Source organism: Heterodontus francisci, chromosome 7 (genome assembly GCF_036365525.1).
Source record: "Heterodontus francisci isolate sHetFra1 chromosome 7, sHetFra1.hap1, whole genome shotgun sequence".
In the NCBI taxonomy this organism is placed as follows: domain Eukaryota; kingdom Metazoa; phylum Chordata; class Chondrichthyes; order Heterodontiformes; family Heterodontidae; genus Heterodontus; species Heterodontus francisci.
Window position 1 is genome coordinate 132,079,403 of NC_090377.1, and position 19,189 is coordinate 132,098,591.

The 19,189-nt window shown below is 45.2% G+C and overlaps 1 protein-coding gene across 4 annotated transcripts in view; it reads right to left on the reverse strand.

The window, feature by feature from the left end:
• bmpr2b (bone morphogenetic protein receptor, type II b (serine/threonine kinase)) overlaps positions 1–19,189 on the reverse strand; it is a 362,014-nt gene that overhangs the window by 145,049 nt on the left and 197,776 nt on the right. The gene's annotated exons all lie outside the window — the stretch shown is intronic.

A 19,189-nucleotide genomic window follows, 5' to 3' on the forward strand; every position in this document is an offset into this window, starting at 1 on the left:
AATTGTATAACTAGGGCTTTCGAAAGGACTTTAAACTAAATAGTGGGAGGAGGGTTCACATGAGGGGAGATTTATAAAGTTAACGAGGGTTAACTTTATAAATCGCAGGGTAGCGATATGGGTAAATGATAACCAAAGTATGACAGGAAGGGATAGAGCATATAAACATAAGAGTGCACCAGCAAATAAGGTCAGAGTAGGGAAAAATGGTAAAAAGACAGAAATAAAGGCTTTTTATCTGAATGCACACAGCATTCATAACAAGATGGATGAATTGATGGCACAAATAGAAATAAATGAGTATACGATAGCCATTACAGAGACATGTTTGCAAGGTGACCAAGGCTGGGAACTGAATATACAAGGATATTTGACATTTCAAAAGGATGGGAAGAAAGGGAAAGGAGGTGGGGTAGCTTTGTTAATAAAGGATGAGATCAGTACAACAGTGAGAAATGATCTTGGCTCAGAAGATCAAGATGTAGAATCAGTCTGGGTGGAAAACCTGCAGGACTACGGACCAAATGCTGTAAAGTGGGATTAGACTGGGTGGCTCATTTTTTGGCTGGCATAGACACGATGGGCCAAGTGGCCTCTTTCTTTGCCATAAACTTTCTATGACTTATGATTTTAGTGAAACAGAAACAGCTGGAATTTGGCAGTTAACTTTCTTAAAAAAGCTAGCAATCAAGATGGCCATCGCCATTTGCATTTGAACAGCTTACACATTCCAAGGCCTCAAAAAGGAGACACATGTCTGATGAGCCAGTATCCAAGACAAGGGCTTGCTCCACTGAGTGAACCACAGGAGACTGCATTCAATAGCAGGACATTCAAAGTCATTGTGGCACATTAATCTTGAAAGGGTCAACCTTTCCAGGTGTAAACGTTAACATCCTGAGGCCTAAGGGACTGAAATTCCTAAACTTGAATTGCATTAGAATGTTCCAGGCAATACACTGAGGCAGTCATGTGACTGATGTCCAACTCTGTGAAAGCTGGGAGTTTTCCCTTGGACAAGGCAGACAAGCCAGTGACCGATTCTGGGCAGAAGCCAGAAGATCGATCTCTCTCCCCAGAAGGCCTGGTGGGGGCGTGTGATGCTGAGCTGCTGGCTGCTGGATCCAAGACAAAGACATCAAGGGAAGAAAGTCACCTACAATTCTGCCTACAAGAAAAGCCTGAACCAGGTGGGACAGCCATAATCTGTACATTTACCAGCCAAAGACTTCAAGAACACAACTTCATTCAAAAGATAACGGAATTATTCAACCCCACAGACTGTGTATTAATATTTATTTGTTCTGGACTCTAATCCAATCACAAATTTACCCCACATCACTCTGCAATCTATTTGCGTGTGTGAGTCTCGTGTGAGTGTGTACGTGAATGTGTTGCATAATTATTTTTTAGATTGGGTTTAGATTGTGAAGTATAATAAACTCACCTCTTTCTTGTTTAAACTGAAGAAAACCTGTCCGATTGATGCATTTACGATCACAACAAAGATAAAAGGTAAAATACTAACTGAAGTGGTAAACACAACCACTGTTTAAAAAGGAATAAACCCTGTTGCGGTCAAATAAGAGGAAGGACAAGAGGGCAGCCTTGTGACTCCTCCTCACCTGATCGTAACAAAATAGGCTTTGAGCAAGTGGAAGGGGGACGAGGGAAGAACAACAACAAAAGGGAAGGTGTGCAATAGGGCAGAAGGCAGGAGAGATTAAATGACAACGATGTCACAGAATAAAGGCAAAAGGTGTGGTAATAGTTGCAGTAAAAGACAAAGCATTAGTCCAGAGGGAGAAGACAGTCGCTGAGGAAGGAGATGTGGCTTTGAAAATGAATTTTGGTAGACACGTTATCAAACACCAGTTGGGGAAATGGAAAGCAAATGAAGTTGAACAAGATAAAGGAGACAAACGGAAATCCTGTCGAAGAGCAGAACTTCTACAAGGTAGGCATTTCTGGAAGAGAAGTGGCAGTGAATTAAACACTAAAATAAAAGCAAAACACTGAGGATGCTGGAAATCTGAAATAAAAACAGAAAGTGCTGGAAATACTCAGCAGATCAGGCAGCATCTATGGAGAGATGAACAATTAAAATTTAATTTCATTACCATTTCGCTAATTGGTTTTCCTTTTGAATACTGGTAAGTGTGATGGTTCCTCAGAGGAGTGCAGTCAGAGCCAGGTTTGTGGCACTACAGGTGGCTCAGCTGCACAGGAGGGGAGGAAGAAGGGTGTAAGAGCAGTAGTGATAGGGGATTCGTTAGTGAGGGGAACGGACAGGCATTTCTGCAGTAGTAAACGTGACTCCAGGATGGTGTGTTGCCTCCCTGGTGCCAGGGTCGAGGACGTCACAGAGTGGCTGCAGGACATTCTTCTGGGGGGGAGGGTGAACAGCCAGAGGTTGTGGTCCACATTGGTACCAATAACATAGGTAAGAAGGGGGATGAGGTCCTGAAAACAGATTTTAGGGAGCTAGGATTGAGATTAAAAAAGACCTCAAAAGCAGTCTTCTTCTCCTTTGGCCTCCTTGTCTCGAGAGACAATGGGTAAGCACCTGGAGGTGGTCAGTGGTTTGTGAAGCAGCGCCTGGAGTGGCTATAAAGGCCAATTCTAGATTGGAACTTCCACAGGGGCTGCAGTTAAATTGGTTGTTGGGGCTGTTACACAGTTGGCTCTCCCCTTGCGCTTCTGTCTTTTTTCCTGCCAACAGCTAAGTCTCTTCGACTCACCACTCTTTAGCCCCGCCTTTATGGCTGCCCGCCAGCTCTGGCGATCACTAACAACTGACTCCCACGACTTGTGATCAATGTCACAGGACGTCATGTCGCGTTTGCAGACTTCTTTAAAGCGGAGACATGGACGGTGGGTCTGATACCAGTGACAAGCTCGCTGTACAATGCGTCCTTGGGGATCCTGCCATCTTCCATGCGGCTCACATGACCAAGCCATCTCAAGTGCCGCTGGCTCAGCAGGGTGTATATACTGGGGATGCTGGCCGTCTCGAGGACTTCTGCATTGGAGATACGGACCTGCCACCTGATGCCAAGGATTCTCTGGGGGCAGCGAAGATGGAATGAATTGAGACGTCGCTCTTGGCTGACATACGTTGTCCAGGCCTCGCTGCCATAGAGCAAGGTACTGAGGACACAGGCTCGATACACTCAGACTTTTGTGTTCCGTGTCAGTGCGCCATTTTCCCACACTCTCTTGGCCAGTCTGGACATAGCAGCGGACGCCTTTCCCATGTGCTTGTTGATTTCTGCATCAAGAGACAAGTTACTGCAGATAATTGAGCCTAGGTAGGTGAACTCTTGAATCACTTCCAGAGCACGGTCGCCAATATTGATGGATGGAGCATTTCTGACATCCTGTCCCATGATGTTCATTTTTTTGAGGCTGATAGTTAGGCCAAATTAATTGCAGGCAGGCGCAATCCTGTCGATGAGTCTCTGCAGACACTCTTCTGTGTGGGATGTTAATGCAGCATCGTCAGCAAAGAGGAGTTCCCTGATGGGGACCTTCCATACTTTAGTCTTCGCTCTTAGACAGGGCAAGGTTGAACAACCTGCCATCTGTTCTTGTGTGGAGGAAAATTCCTTCTTCTGAAGATCTGAACGCATGTGAAAGCAGCAGGTAGAAACAGATCCCAAACAGTGTAGGTGCGAGAACAGAGCCCTGTTTCACGCCACTCAGGATAGGAAAGGGGTCTGATGAGGCACCGCTATGCTGAATGTGCCTTTTATATTGTCATGGAATGAGGTGATGATACTTAGTAGCTTTGGTGGACATTCGATCTTTGCTAGTAGTCTGAAGAGACCACGTCTGCTGACGAGGTCAAAGGCTTTGGTAAGATAGGCAAGAAGGGGGATGAGGTCCTGAAAACAGATTTTAGGCAGCTAACATTGAGATTAAAAAGCAGGACCTCAAAAGCAGTCTTCTTCTCTTCTTCTTTGGCCAGTAAAAGCAGTAATCTCAGGATTACTCCCAGTCCCACGTGCAAGTGAGCATAGGAATAGGATAATTGAGCGATTGAACACATGGCTGGAGAACTGGTGAAGGAGGGAGTGCATCAGATTTCTGAGACATTGAGACCTGTTCTGGGGCAGGTGGGAACTGTACAAGATGGACAGGTTGCATCTTAGCAGGACTGGAACGAATATCCTTGCAGGGAGTTTCGCCAGTGCTGTTGGGGAGGGTTTAAACTAAATTGTCAGGGGGATGGGAACCTGAGAGGCAGCTCAGACTGGAGGGAAGCAAAACAGGTAACTTGTCAGGGGTGTGGGAACCAGGAGCAAGTATTAGAGAGGAATACAAAGGAGCACAGAATATTGGGGGAGATAGATAGCATGAGAGTGGGGAATAGTATATTAGGTGGGGTCAGAGTCAGGGAGAAAGCAGTAAGAAGTCTGAATCAGGGTTAATGTGCATGTATGTGAATGCATGGAGTGTGGTTAATAAGACTAGTGAAGTACAGGTGCAGATTTCCATATGGAGATATGTTATGGCTATAACAGAGACTTGGCTCAAAGGAGGACTAGGTGTTAAATATTCCTGAATACAAGGTGTTCAGGAAAGATAGGAAAGGGAAATAAGGGAGAGGCGTGGCGGTATTTATTAAGGAGACCATTGCAGTGCTAGAGAAAAAGGATGTCCCAGAGCGGTCAAGAACAGATTCAATTTGGCTAGAGCTAAGGAACAAAAAAAGTGCAGTTACATTGCTCAAAGTTGTCTACAGGCCACCAGCTAGTGGGAAGGACGTGGAGGAACAAATTTGCAAGGAAATTACAGAGAGGTGCAAAAATTCTAGGGTAGTTATAATGGGGGATTTTAATTATCCAAACATAGACTGGGGTAGTAATAGTGTAAAGGACAGTGAGGGGCAAGAGTTCCGAGAGTGTGTTCAAGAAAATTTTCTACAACAGTATGTTGCTAGTCCCACGAGAAAGGAGGCACTGCTAGACCCTGGTTTTTGGGAATGAGGTGGGCCATGTGGATCAAGTATCAGTAGCAGCGCATTTAGGGAATAGTGATCATTGTATCATAAGGTTTAGGCTGAATATGGAAAAGGACAAAGAGCAATCCAGGGAAAGAATAATTAACTGGGGGAAGGCTAACTTCAATGGGGTAAGAATGGAGCTGGGGTGAATAAATTGGAGTCAAAGGCTGGCAGGAAAACCGGTAGATGAACACCTGTTACCTTCAAAGAAGAGAGAGGTCAGGCACAGTCAGGGTATGTTCCCTCGAAGGGGTAAAGTAGGGCAAACAAATCCAGAGCTCCCTGGATGACAAAAGAGGTAGAGATTAAGATAAAGAAGAAAAAGTGTGCTTATGACAGATGTCAGGTAGAAAATACTATTGAGAACCAGGCTGAATATTGAAGGTCCAGAGGGGAAGTGAAAAAACAAACAAGAGAAGCAAAGAGAGAGCTTGAAAAGAGACCGGCAGCTAGCATTAAAGGAAATCCCAAAGTCTTCTATAGGCATATAAATAGTAAAAGGGTGGTAAAAGGAAGAGTGGGGTTGATTGGGGACCAGAAAGGGGATTTACACATGGAGGCAGAGGGCATAACTGAGGTATTAAATGAATAATTTGCATCTGTCTTTACCAAGGAAGAAGATGCAACCCAGGCAAATGCTGAAAGAGGAGTTAAGTCAGACATTAGAGGGGTTTAAAATCGATAAACAGGAAGTATTAGATAGGCTGTCTGTACTTAAAGTGGATAAAGCACCAGAGCCTGATGAGATGCATCCAAGGATACTGAGGGAAGTGAGGGTGGAAATCACAGAGGCACTAGCCATAATTTTTCAGTCTTCCTTAGACCCTTGTTCAGAAAAGGGTGTAAAGATAAGCCCTGTAACTACAGGCTACTCAGTTTAACTTCAGGGGTGGGAAAACTTCTGGAAAAAATAATTCGGGTCATAATCAATAGTCACATGGACAAATGCGAGTTAATTAAGGGAAAATCATGTTTAACTAACTTGCTGGAGTTTTTTTGAAGAGGTAACAGAGAGGGTTGATGAGGACAATGCTGTTGATGTGGTGTACATGGACTTTGAAAAGGCGTTTGATACAGTGCCACACAACAGACTTGTGAGCAAACTTGTAGCTCATGGAATAAAAGGGACGGTAGCAACATGAAATTGGCTGAGTGACAGGAAACAAAGAGTTGTGGTCAATGGATGTTTTCCGGGCTGAAGGAAGGTTTGTACTGGAGTTCCCCAGGGATCAGTGTTGGGACCCTTGCTTTTCCTGATATAGATTAATGACCTAGACCTTGGTGTAGCAGGGCACAATTTCAAAGTTTACAGATGATACGAAACTTGGAAGCATTATGAACTGTGGGGAGGATAGTGTAGAACTTCAAAAGGACATAGACAAGTTGGTGGAATGGGCAGACAGGTGGCAGATGAAGTTCAATGCAGAGAAATGTGAAATGATTCATTTTGGTAGGAAGAACATGGAGAGACAATATAGAATAAAGGGTACAATTCTAAAGGAAGTGCAGGAGCATAGGAACCTAGGTATATATCTGCATAAGTCATTGAAGGTGCAAGGACAGGGAGAGAGCGTGGTTAATAAAACATATAGTATCCTGGACTTTATTAACAGGGACATAGAGTACAAGAGCAAGGAAGTTATGTTGAACTTGAATAAGACACTAGTTCAGCCTCAGCTGGAGTATTGCATCCAGTTCTGGGCGCCGCACTTTAGGAAAGATGTGAGGGCATTGGAGAGAGTACAGAAAAGATTCACGAGAATAGTTCCAGGGATGAGGAATTTCAGTTATGAAAATGGATTGGAGAAGTTAGGTCTGTTTTCCTGGAGAAGAGCAGGCTGAGAGATGATTTGATAGAGAGATTCAAAATCATGAGGGGTCTGGACAGAATAGATAAAGAGAAACTGTTTTCTCTCATGAAAGGATCAAGAATGAGAGGGCACAGATTTAAAGTATTTGGTAAGAGAAGCAAAAGTGACACGAGGAAAATGTTTTTCACGCAGAGGGTGGTTGAGTGGTTGTCTTATAAGGAAAGGTTGAGCAGGTTGGGGCTGCTACTCATTGGAGTTTAGAAGAATGAGAGTTGATCATATTGAAACATAGAGGTTCTGAGGGAGCTTGACAGGATAAATGCTGAGAGGATGTTTTCCCCTTATGGCAGCATCTGGAACTAAGGAAAACAGTTTAAAATTTAGGGGTCTGCCATTTAACACAGAAATGAGGAGGAATTTCTTCTCTCAGAGGGCAATTAATCTTTGGAACTCGCTTCCCCAGGGAACAGTGGAGCTGGGTCATTGAATATATTCAAGGCTGATTTTTGAGCTACAAGGGAGTTAAGGGTTATGGGGGCAGGCAGGAAAGTGGAATTAAGGCCGCAATCAGATCAGCCATTATCTTATTGAACGGTGGAACAGGTTGGAGTGGCCAAATGGCCTTTTGCTGCTCCTATTTCTGATGTTCTAATAAAATGAGAGGTCCCATGTAAGGTTAGAAACTATGCTGACAAGAACCGGGGCAAGGGGAAGAGAAAAAAAATCGGACACTCAAAACATCCCACTTCCACATACATGTACACAGCTACATCTTTTTGTTTAAAAAAAGTGACCCTTTTCCTATATCTAGTTTTGACTAGACCAAAATTGGCCATCGTAGGAATCTCAACTGGTGTGAGTTATAAACCAAGGTCTGAGGGGTGTACAGGATAATTCAGAGTGTCGACAGAGGTGAATATTTTACAGCGTTAACTGTTATTGACAGGCATTAATAGCCTACCTAGCTCTAGGCAACTCTTAGTATTAAACTGACTCCAGAACCCCATGAAGTTTCATGGCAACAGGTCAAACATGGGCAAAGAAACCTGCTGCTGATTACCACCTACAGCCCCCTTCAGCTGATGAATCAGTGCTTCTCCATGTTGAACACCAACTGGAAGAAGCACTAAGGGTAGCAGGGGCACAAAATGTACTCCAGGTGAGGGACTTCAATGTCCATCACCAAGAGTGACTGATCTGGTCGAGTCCTAAAGGACATAGCTGCTAGACTGAATCTACGGCAGCTGGTCAGGGAACTAACAAGGGCGAAAAACCTACTTGACCTCGTCCTCTTTTTTTTCCCCAAAATATACTTTATTCATAAAAGTCTGTAAAAAATACATTACAAAACAGCACCAAGTTGACAATACAAAAAGTGCAAAGGAGATCAGTTTCCTTCAATACAGGAGTGAGTTGCCTCACAACCCTTCCATTTCATTTTACATGCCATGTACATTTTGCAGCAAACCCATATTTTCTGCATACAGCCCAAGGCGTTTCCCATGAATCCAGCCCCTCAGCTCACTTTGGTGGGGGGACCTTACACAGTGGTCTTTCCCCATTGAGCCTGTGCTGCTGCTGCCCCAAGCTTTAGTGCGTCCCTCAGCACATAGTCCTGGACCTTGGAATGTGCCAGTCTGCTACACTCGGTCGTGGACAACTCTTTGCGCTGGAAGAGCAGCAAGTTTCTGGCAGACCCAAAAGTGTCTTTTACTGAATCGATGGTCCTCCAGCAGCAGTTGATGTTTATCTTGGTGTGCGTCCCTTGACTTGACCTCGCCAATCTGTGGGCCATCAGCAGCAGCAGAGTTGCATTCAACCACAATCTGTAACATCATAGCCCGGCATATCCCACACTCCACCATTGCCATCAAGCCGGGGACCAACCTCAGTTCAATGAACAGTGCAGGAGGGCATGCCAGGAGCAGCACCAGGCATACCTAAAAATGAGGTGAAACTACAACACAGGACTACTTGCATGTCGAACAGTGGAAGCAGCATGCGATAGACAGAGCTAAGTGATCCCACAACCAATGGATCAGATCTAAGGTCTGCAGTTCTGCCACATCCAGTCATGAATGGTGGTGGATAATTAAATAACTGACAGGAGGAGGAGGGTCCACAAATATCACCATCCTCAATGATGGGGGAGACCAGCACATCAGTGCAAAAGACAAGCTGAAGCATTTGCATCCATCTTCAGCCAGAAGTGCCAAGTGGATGATCCATCTCGGCCTCCTCCTGAGGTCCCCAGCATCACAGATGCCAGTCTTCGTCCAGTCCAATTCACTCCTCGTGATATCAACAAACGCTGAAGGTACTGGATACTGCAAAGGCTATGGGCCCTGACAACATTCCGACAATAGTACTGAAGACTTGTGCTCCAGAACTAGCTGCGTCCCTGGCTGAGCTGTTCCAGTACAGCTACAACACTGGCATCTACCCATCAATGTGGAAAATTGCCATGTCCTGTGCACAAAAAGCAGGACAAATCCAACCTGGCCAATTACCGTCCTGTCAGTCTACACCGAATCATCAGCAAAGTTATGGAAGGGGTCGTTAATCGTGCTATCAAGCGGCCCTTGCTCAGCAATAACTTGCTTACTGACTCTCAGTTTGGGTTCCACCAAGGCCACTCAGCTCCTGGCCTCATTACAGCCTTGGTCCAAACATGGAAAAAAGAGCTGAAGTCCAGAGGTGAGGTGAGAGTGACATCAGGGCAGCATTTGGTCAAGTATGGCATCAAGGAGCCCTAGCAAAACTGGAGTCAATGGGAATCAGGGGGAAAACTCTATGCTGGTTGGAGTCATACCTAGCACAAAGGAAGATGGCTGTGGTCTTTGGAGGTTAATCATCTCAGTCCCAGGGTATCACTGCCGGAGTTCCTCAGGGTAGTGTCATAGAGTCATAGAGTTATACAACACAGAAACAGGCCCTTCGGCCCATTGTGCCTGCGCCAGCCATCAAGCACCTATCTATTCTAATCCCATTTTCCAGCACTTGGCCCATAGCCTTGTATGCTATCGCATTTTAAGCGCCCATCTAAGTACTTCTTAAATGTTGTAAGGGTTACTCCCCTTCAGGCAGTGTGTTCCAGATTCCAACCACCCTCTGGCTGAAAAGAATTTCCTCAAATCCCCTCTAAACCTTCTGCCCCTCACCTTAAATCTATGCCCCCTGGTTATTGACCCCTGCACTCAGGAAAAAAGTTTCTGACTTTCTACCCTATCAATGTCCCTCATAATTTTGTATACCTCAATCAGGTCCTCCCTCAGCCTTCTCTGCTCTAAGGAAAACAATGCTAGCTTATCCAGTCCTATTTAATTGATGAAATGCTCCAGCCCAGGGAACAACCTGTCTGGTGAATCTCCTCTGCATCCTCTCCAGTGCAATCACATCCTTCCTATCGTGTGGTGACCAAAACTGTACACAGTACTCCAGCTCTGGCCTAACTAGCGTTTTATGCAGCTCCATCATAACCTCCCTGCTCGAATATTCTATGCCTCAGCAAATAAAGGCAAATATCCCATATGCCTTCCTAACCACCTTATCTACTTGTGCTGCTGCCTTCAGTGATATATGGACAAGTATACCAAGGGCCCTCTAACTCTCTGTACTTCCTAAGATCCTACCATCCATTGTATATTCCCTTGCCTTGTTAGTCCTCCCAAAATGCATCACCTCACACTTCTCAGGATTAAATTCCATTTGCCACTGCTCCGCCCATCTTACCAGCCCATCTATATCGTCCTGTAATCTAAGGCTTTCCTCCTCACTATTTACAACACCACCAATTTTCGTGTCATTTGCGAACTTACTGATCATACCTCCTATATTCACCTCTAAATCATTAATGTACACTACAAACAGCAAGGGTCACAGCGCTAATCCCTGCGGTACACCACTGGTCACAGGCTGCCAATCGCAAAAACAACCCTCGACCATCACCCTCTGCCTCCTGCCACGAAGCCAATTTTGGATCCAATTTGCCAAATTACCCTGGATCCCCTTCTTAACCAATCTCCCATGCGGATCCTTATCAAAAGCCTTACTGAAGTTCATGCAGACTACATCAACTGCTTTACTCTCATCTACACATCTAGTCACCTCCTCAAAAAATTCAATCAAGTTTGTTAGACACGATCTCCCCCTGACAAAGCCATGCTGACTATCCCTGATTAATCCCTACCTCTCCAAGTGGAGATTAATCCTGTCCCCCAGATTTTTTTCCAATAGTTTCCCTACCACTGATGTTCGACTCACTGGCCTGAAATTATCTGGTTTTCTTGAATAATGGCACCACATTCGCTGTCTTCCAGTCCTCTGGTACCTCTCCTGTGGCCAGTGAGGATTTGAAAATTTGTGTCAGAGCCCCTGCTATCTCCTCCCTTGCCTCACATAACAGCCTGGGATACATCTCATCTGGGTCTGGGGATTTATCCACTTTTAAGCCTGCTAAAACAGCTAATACTTCCTCCCTTTCAATGCTAATTTGTTCAAGTATATCACAATCCCCCTCCCTGATCTCTACATCTACATTGTCCTTCTCCATAGTGAACACAGATGAAAAGTAATAGTTTAAAACCTCACCTATGTCCTCCAGCTCCACACACAGATTGCCACTTTGGTCCCTAATGGTCCCCACTCTTTCCCTGCTTATCCTCTTGCCCTTAATATATTTATAAAATGCCTTAGGATTTCTCCTTTATCTTGCCTACCAGTGTTTTTTCATGTCCCCTCTTCGCTCTCCTAATTACTTTTTTAAGGACCCCCCTACACTTTCTATACTCCTCTAGGGCCTCCGCTGTTTTCAGCGCTCTAAATCTGCCATAAGCCTCCTTTTTTTTCCTTATCCAATCCTCTATATCTCTTGACATCCAAGGTTCCCTGGACTTGTTGGTCCTACCCTTCGCCTTTGCGGGAACTTGTTGGTCCTGAACTCTCATTATTTCCTTTTTGAATGACTCCCACTGGTCTGATGGAGATTTTCCTACAAGTAGCTGCTCCTAGTCCACTTTGGCCAGAGCATGTTTTATCATATTGAAATCGGCCTTCCCCCAATTCAGTACTTTCATTTTCGGTCCCTCTTTGTCCTTTTCCATAACTAATTTAAATCTTACAGAGTTATGGTCACTAACCCGAAATGCTCCCCCACTGACACTTCTACCACTTCTCTGGCTTCATTTCCTAGGATTAGGTCCAGTACTGCCCCTTCTCTTGTAGGACTTTCTACGTGCTAGCTCAAAAAGCTCTCCTGTATGCACTTTAAGAATTCCGCCCCCCCTTTAAGCCTTTTGCACTAAGCCTATCCCAGTTGAAATTGGGGGAGTTGAAATCCCCTATTATTACCCTATTATTTTTACATCTCTCTGAGATGTGCCTCCATATCTGCTCCTTTATCTCTCCCTGACTAGTTGGAGGTCTGTAGTACACTCCCAGCCAAGTGACTGCCCCCTTTTTGTTTTTAATCTCGACCCATATGGCCTCATTTCAGGAACCTTCTGAGATAACATCCCTCCTTACTGCAGTAATTGACTCCTTGATCAACAGTGCAATGCCTTCTCCTCTTTTACACCTTCCCCTGTCACACCTGAAGATTCTATACCCTGAAATATTGAGCTGCCAGTCCTGCCCTTCCCTCAACCATGTCTCTATGATAGCAATAATATTATATTCCCATGTGTTAATCAATGCCCTCAATTCATCTGCTTTACTAGTAAGGCTCATTGAGTTAAAATAGATGCAATCCAGCCTTGCATTATTCGCTTGTGCCCTAACAAGTCTTTATTTGCTCTGCCTTCCAGACTGACTTAGCTTCTCTTCTATATTTGACTGTACATCACCCCTTACTGTACCTCCACTCTGTATCCCCCCCCACCCCCGCCAAATTAGTTTAAACTCCCAACAGCACTAGCAAACCTCCCGGCAAGGATGTTGGTCCCATTCTGGTTCAGGTGCAACCTGTCCAACTTGTACAGGTCCCACCTTCACCAGAAACAGACCCAATGATCCAGGAAGCTAAAGCCCTCCCTCCTGCACCATCTCTCTTCAGCCACGTATTCATCTGCTCTATCCTCCTATTCCTATACTCATTAGCACGTGGCAACGGAAGTAATCCAGAGATTACAACCTTTGAGGTACTGCTTTTTAATCTGCTACCTAGCTCCCTAAATTCTTGTTGCATGACTTCATCCCTCTTTCTACCTATGTCACTGGTATCAATGTGAACCACGACCTCTGACTGTTCACCCTCCCCCCTTCAGAATGTCCTGCAGCCGTTCCGTGACATCCTTGACCCTAGCACCAGGGAGGCAATACACCATCCTGGAGTCTCATTTGCGGCCACAGAAATGTCTATCCGTACCCCTTACGATAGAATCCCCTATCACTCTCGCTCTCCAACTCTTTGTGTAGCTGAGCCACCCGTGGTGCCACAGACTTGGCTCTTGCTGCATTCCCCTGAGAAGCTATCTAGCCCAACAGTATCCAAAGTGGAAAATCTGTTCAATAGGGATATGGACCCAGGGGACCCCTGCACTACCTGCCTAGTTCTTCTACTCTGTCTGGCAGTCACCCATTCCCTTTCTGTCTGAGCAGTCTTTACCTGCAGTGTGACAACCTCTCTGTACTTGCTGTCCACGAGGCTTTCAGCCTCGTGGATGCACCACAGTGTCCCCAGCTGCTGCTCCAGATCCGAAACACGGATTTCGAGTAACTGCAGCTGGAGACACTTCCTGCACATGTGTTCACCCTGGACACTGGAAGTGTCCCCGACTTCCCACATTGCACAGGAGCAGCACTCCACGCTGCCGAGCTGCCCTGCCATGACTTACCCTTAATTTACCCCTTAAATTACCCAAAAATTAGATTATTGTCCTGGGCCCAACCATCTTCAGCTGCTTCATCAATGACCTTTCCTCCATCATAAGGTCAGAAGTGGGGATGTTCATTGATGATAGTACAATGTTCAGCACCATTCACGACTCCTCAGATACTGAAGCAGCCCATGCCTATATGCAGCAACACCTGGACAATATCCAGGCTTGGGCTGATAAGTGGCAAGTAACATTCGCGCGACACAAGTGCCAGGTAATTAGCATCTCAAACAGGAGAGAATCTAACTACTCCCCTTGATGTTCAATGGCATTACCATCGCTGAATTCCCCCACCATCAACATCCTGGGGGTTACCAGTGAGCAGAAACTGAACTGGACCAGCCACATAAATGCTGTGGCTACAAGACCAGTCAGAGGCATGGAATCCTGCGGCAGGTCTGTATCCCCAATGTCTGTCCACAATCTACAAGGCACAAGTGTGATGCAATACACTCCACTTGCCTTGATGGGTGCAGCTCCAACAATACTCAAGAAGCTTGACAGCATCCAGGACAAAGCAGCCCACATGATTGGCACCCCATCCACCATCTTCAACATTCACTCCCTCCACCACTGATGCACAGTGGCAGCAGTGTGTACCATATACAAGATGCACTACAGCAACTCACCAAGGCTCCTTCGACCGCACCTTCCAAACCCGCGACTTCTACCACCTAGAAGGACAAGGGCAGCAGCTGCATGGGAACACCACCACTGCAAGTTACACACCATTCTGACTTGGAACTATATCACCATTCCTTCACTGTCGCTGGGCCAAAATCCTGGAACTCCCTACACCCTAAGGACTGCACTGGTTGAAGAAGGCAGTTCACCACCACCTTCTCAAGGACAATTAGGGATGGGCAATAAATGTTGGCCTAGCCAGCGACACCCACATCCCATGAACGAATAAATAAAAAAAATAAAAAATGAATGATCAATCAACTGACAGGTATCAAGCTGACAACTCCTCTCCATCACGACAAACAAACGCAAATCGGCTGCACTAGGTCAAGGCTAGCTTAGCATCCTCTAGTTTAAAGCAGGTCATTTCCCAATTTCTATTCCGTCATCATTTTATTGCTGCTAATTATGTCCTCGTCTCCTGAAAGCTGCTACTCCTTATTTATATCTTTACAGGAGCCAGGCACCCTCCAGTACCTCATTGAAATGCATATCCTTCAAAGTTAAACCTAGTATCAGCAGGCTATTGACCACAGAGGCCGTGCAGCTAAGTCTCATTTTGCCCGTATTCAATGACCGCACACACACACACCGATCACGAGCCCTTGCTTATTTTCTACTCCCTGACGCAATGGCTTTGAGGCCAAATGCAGTCATCCTTACACTCCTCCTATCTGAGAACACCTAATGTCGCAGAATGGAAATCATGACACATCATATTGCTTCGCCGAGCCATGAGGGGAGCAGACAATTCGGAGGAGTGTGCCACCTGCATTGGGGGAAGTACCATGTTTGCTTTTGGGAATGTGCCATGAATATTATGTGATAGTACGACCAATTTTGTGGAAACATGCAAATCTGCACTGTTTTTAATCATCAAATCAAAGATAACCATTTTCAGTGCGCTTGCTTACATCGTTAACATTTTCGAGTTCTGATGAAAGGTAACAGACCTGAAGAGCTCACTGCTTCTCTCTCCACAGCTCTTGCCTGACCTGCGGAGTGTTTCCAGCATCTTCTGCTTTCATTTCAGATTTCCAGCAGCCACAGAATTTTGCCTTTATATTAGATGACAATCAGAGAGGTTAACTCACCAGCTTCAAGCTGAACACTCAAAACTGGAAGCTTGATGTTTTGAGCAACGAAGCTCTTCATAATGATTCCATGGAAACCAGAAAGAGAAACTGATTGTGTGCTGTTGATTCATTTCCTATATTAGGGTCATCAACAAGGTCTTGAAAAGCACTTAAAAGCCCAACCATATTCCCTTGACCTTCAACATCACTGTCATTACCCATCTCCAAGACCCCGCCTTCAACAACCACTGACTATTAAGCTGAATTGGACCAGCTATATCAACACTGTGAATACAAGAGCAGGGCGCAGGCTGAGTATTCTGTAAAGTAAGTCCCCTCCTGACCCCTCAAAAGCTATGCACTTTCTGGAAGGCTGAAATCAACAGTGTGAAGGAATGCTTGCCACTCATCTGGTGAATAAGGGCAGTCAATACTCAAGAAGCTGAACACCATTCAGGACAGTTCACTTGTTGACATCCAGCACCAAGCTCAATAATCACCCCCTCCATCACTGGTGTGCTGTGGCTGCAGTGTGTTCAATCTACCAACTCATCAAGTCTACTTCAATACCACCTCCCTCCCCACGAGTTCTACTGCTGGGAAGGAGAACAGCAACAATATGATGGGAACGTCTTCATCTCCAAGTCACACACAATTCTTAATTGGACATACACCGCCATGCCTTCATTGTCCCTTCATTGAGGTCATCATGTCAATGTCAGGGAATTCCCTACCTAACATCACCATGGGAACACCATTATCACAAGAACAATTAAAGTTATCTGACCCTTGTCCTGCTTGAATAAACATCAATTCAAACTGCTGCACAGTGAGTGAGTATTCCTTACCCTGCTGCATAAAAAGCAACTGCATAAAGAAACACAAGTACCAACACTGGACCCTTAAGGTTTAACCTGACAGAAAACATGTTCATTTTTAAAGATGCTAACCACATATTCATTTGAAAGGTTACAGGGTCCTTGACAATTGCAGAGTTAGAAAAATTACTCAAACATGGGGTTGCTGAGTGCTCAGGCTGATTTAAAAGCAGGATAGGTGGGTAACAGATTACTGCAGTAAAGTGCAAATGCCAAGCCCGTTTGAGCCCATTTCAGATATACATCACTGTCATGAGCAGCAACATTTCTCAGGCTTTACAGTGAAGTGAGGCTCTATACACTGCCCACCTGCCACATATTTGTCCCATCAATGCCTCCAGTCCCATAGAAAAGCTAAAGACCCTAATACAGGTCTTGTTACTGCTTGGTCAAATAGCTCATGCTATTTAAAAGAAAGCCTAATAATATTTACAAATAATCTTTGAAAATAAAAAGTTGATATGTTAAATTAAAAACAACTGTACATAGAAGTATTACAATTAGCACACACAGCACTGTGAGATCATACATGCAATGATACACATGAACTCCCTGCTGATCTCCACAAGGGCTACAACTGGCCCCAATTCTCCTGGCCAGGCAAGGGAGAATCAATTAAAATTTCTGTTGCTCATCATTATCCAGTGACCCCAGCTTGAAAGTGTATGTGGTGGATGTCAAGCATTGGGACATGCTGCGATGCCACACCTGGTTAAATAGCATGCCAACCTCCACAATTTAGGCTTATACACCAAGAACGGCCATTTGGTGAGGCACTGGAGGGCTGCTGGCAACTGAACATTGCAAGCAGGAGCCAGTGTACAAGTCAGTTATTGTAGGTGATTCAGAATCTTTCCTAGTAGGCAGCTGATGCCAACAAACGCAGAGACCTGAGAGAGCGCAGGCAGAACGCTCTCACTGCCAAGGAACAATGCTCTGTATGGAGGCACCAAAATGTTATTCTGAAGGCAAAAACACTGTTATTACATCAATAGGGTGGCCATTTCAAAATGGATGGGCTGTGCTTACTGTAACAGTACCTACTGGTTGCAACAATCACTATACTGCCTCAGTTAATGTGCCCAACACAGAATATCTCTCATCCGGCCACCCGAGTTAAGCTGCTGCTTCCTAAGTAACAAATAGATACAAAACCTGGTACCGGGGATTATGAGAGTAGATCTGCGATCTTGTGATTCTTCAACTGCCTGATCCCTCCATCATCAGGTATCCACAGACAAATCTCTCACACAAGTCACTGGAAAGTAGAAGCAGGAATCCTGGGTGATGCTCCCTTCCCTTGCCAAGGGATATTGAAGCTAACTGCAGCACCCTGACCAAGATCTGCTCATTCTTTTCTCAAAGGATCCAAAATGATAACTCACAATCACTTCAGGATGAAGTTACTAGCCTTTGTAGAATGCACTTTTTCTCGCAAACAGAATCACATCCCTGCTCGCCTTTTTCCTCAAACTCTTCTTGACTTTATCGACCATGCCTCTGGTCTAATCCCATTCCCCTCCAATTCCCTTTGATCCTCCTCAGTGTCCACTTTCTGTCTCACTAAGAGCACTGTGCCATTTTCCTTCTGAGGAGTGCAGCTGTTTCCTGCTGAAGGACCTGGCACTTCCATATAAAGATGAAATTTATTTTAAACACTGTGCATCTCTCACATGAACTAAAAGATTAAGAGGTTCAAGGTTCAAAGGTTAAGGACTTACATTATGGGGCAGAGGGCCTGGAACTGACAGTTTTGTTTTGTGGGGTGGGGAGAGGACAGAGTGAGAGAGAAAGTGAAAGACAGTGAGTGAGTATATATGGGTTAGTGCGCGAGGGTGTGTGTAAGAGCATTTGCATGCACAGAGCTGTGGGTGTGTGTGCAAGAGTGCAAGCGAGACAGAGAGAGTGTGCCCGTGTGTGACTGTGTATTGTGGGTGCATGTGTAAGCGGGTATGATTGCATGCGTGTGCGTGCAAGGTTGGGTGTGAGAGAGAATGTGGAAGTGGGTATGAGTGAGAGCGTGTGCAAGTGAGAGCATGTGCAAGCGAGAGCGTATGTGGGCTAGAGTGCGTGTACATGGGTGAGAGTCTGTGTACGTGGGTGAGAGTGTGTATATGTGGGTGTGCGCATGCAAGGGTGGGTGGGAGAGGGAATGTGGGACTGTGTGTAAGAGTGTATGCATGAATGTGCAAGCATGGGTATGTAGGAGTGCATGTAAGCACGAGGCAGTGTGGGCGGGTATGTGTGAGGTTGTGTTTTGGGGGTATAAGAGCGTGCAGGGGTCAAGGGTAGTGTGTGGGGTGGGTGTGTGTCTGTTGGCTCTGTGGGGGGGATGAGGCTTTGTGTGAATGTGTTTGTGAGAGCGTGTGAAGAGTGAGAATGTGTGTGGGCGTCGGTGTCTGTGTGTGAGCATGTGTCTGCGTGTGGGGTGGGTGTAGAAGGGGTGGAGGAGGAGGAGGGCAGGTTTAGTTTACAATTTCTTCCTTGTGATCTGAAGTAGGGTTTGTGCTGGAGCATTTGAACGAAAGCATCTGTATGAGTTTTAAATGGTTGCTGCTAACTTCCCTTTTCCTGCCACATGGTAGAACCCACTCTTTTGTTTGAATAGAGTGATGGGGGTGGGAGCTCTGACTTAAACTGGTTTATCGACAGATGCAGGAACTGGTGTGTTTCTTTTCACGTTATAATAATTACACTAAAAGGAGGGAAATTTGCTCCCCTTACTCTGATGTCTGACTGAACAGGTCATGGTTATCAGATGATAGCAATTTGCATGTTTTAGTATCTTTTTAAAAATCTTCACAACAAAAAATACCTGGTCTGAAAATTACTGGTAAAATTATTTAGAGCTTATATT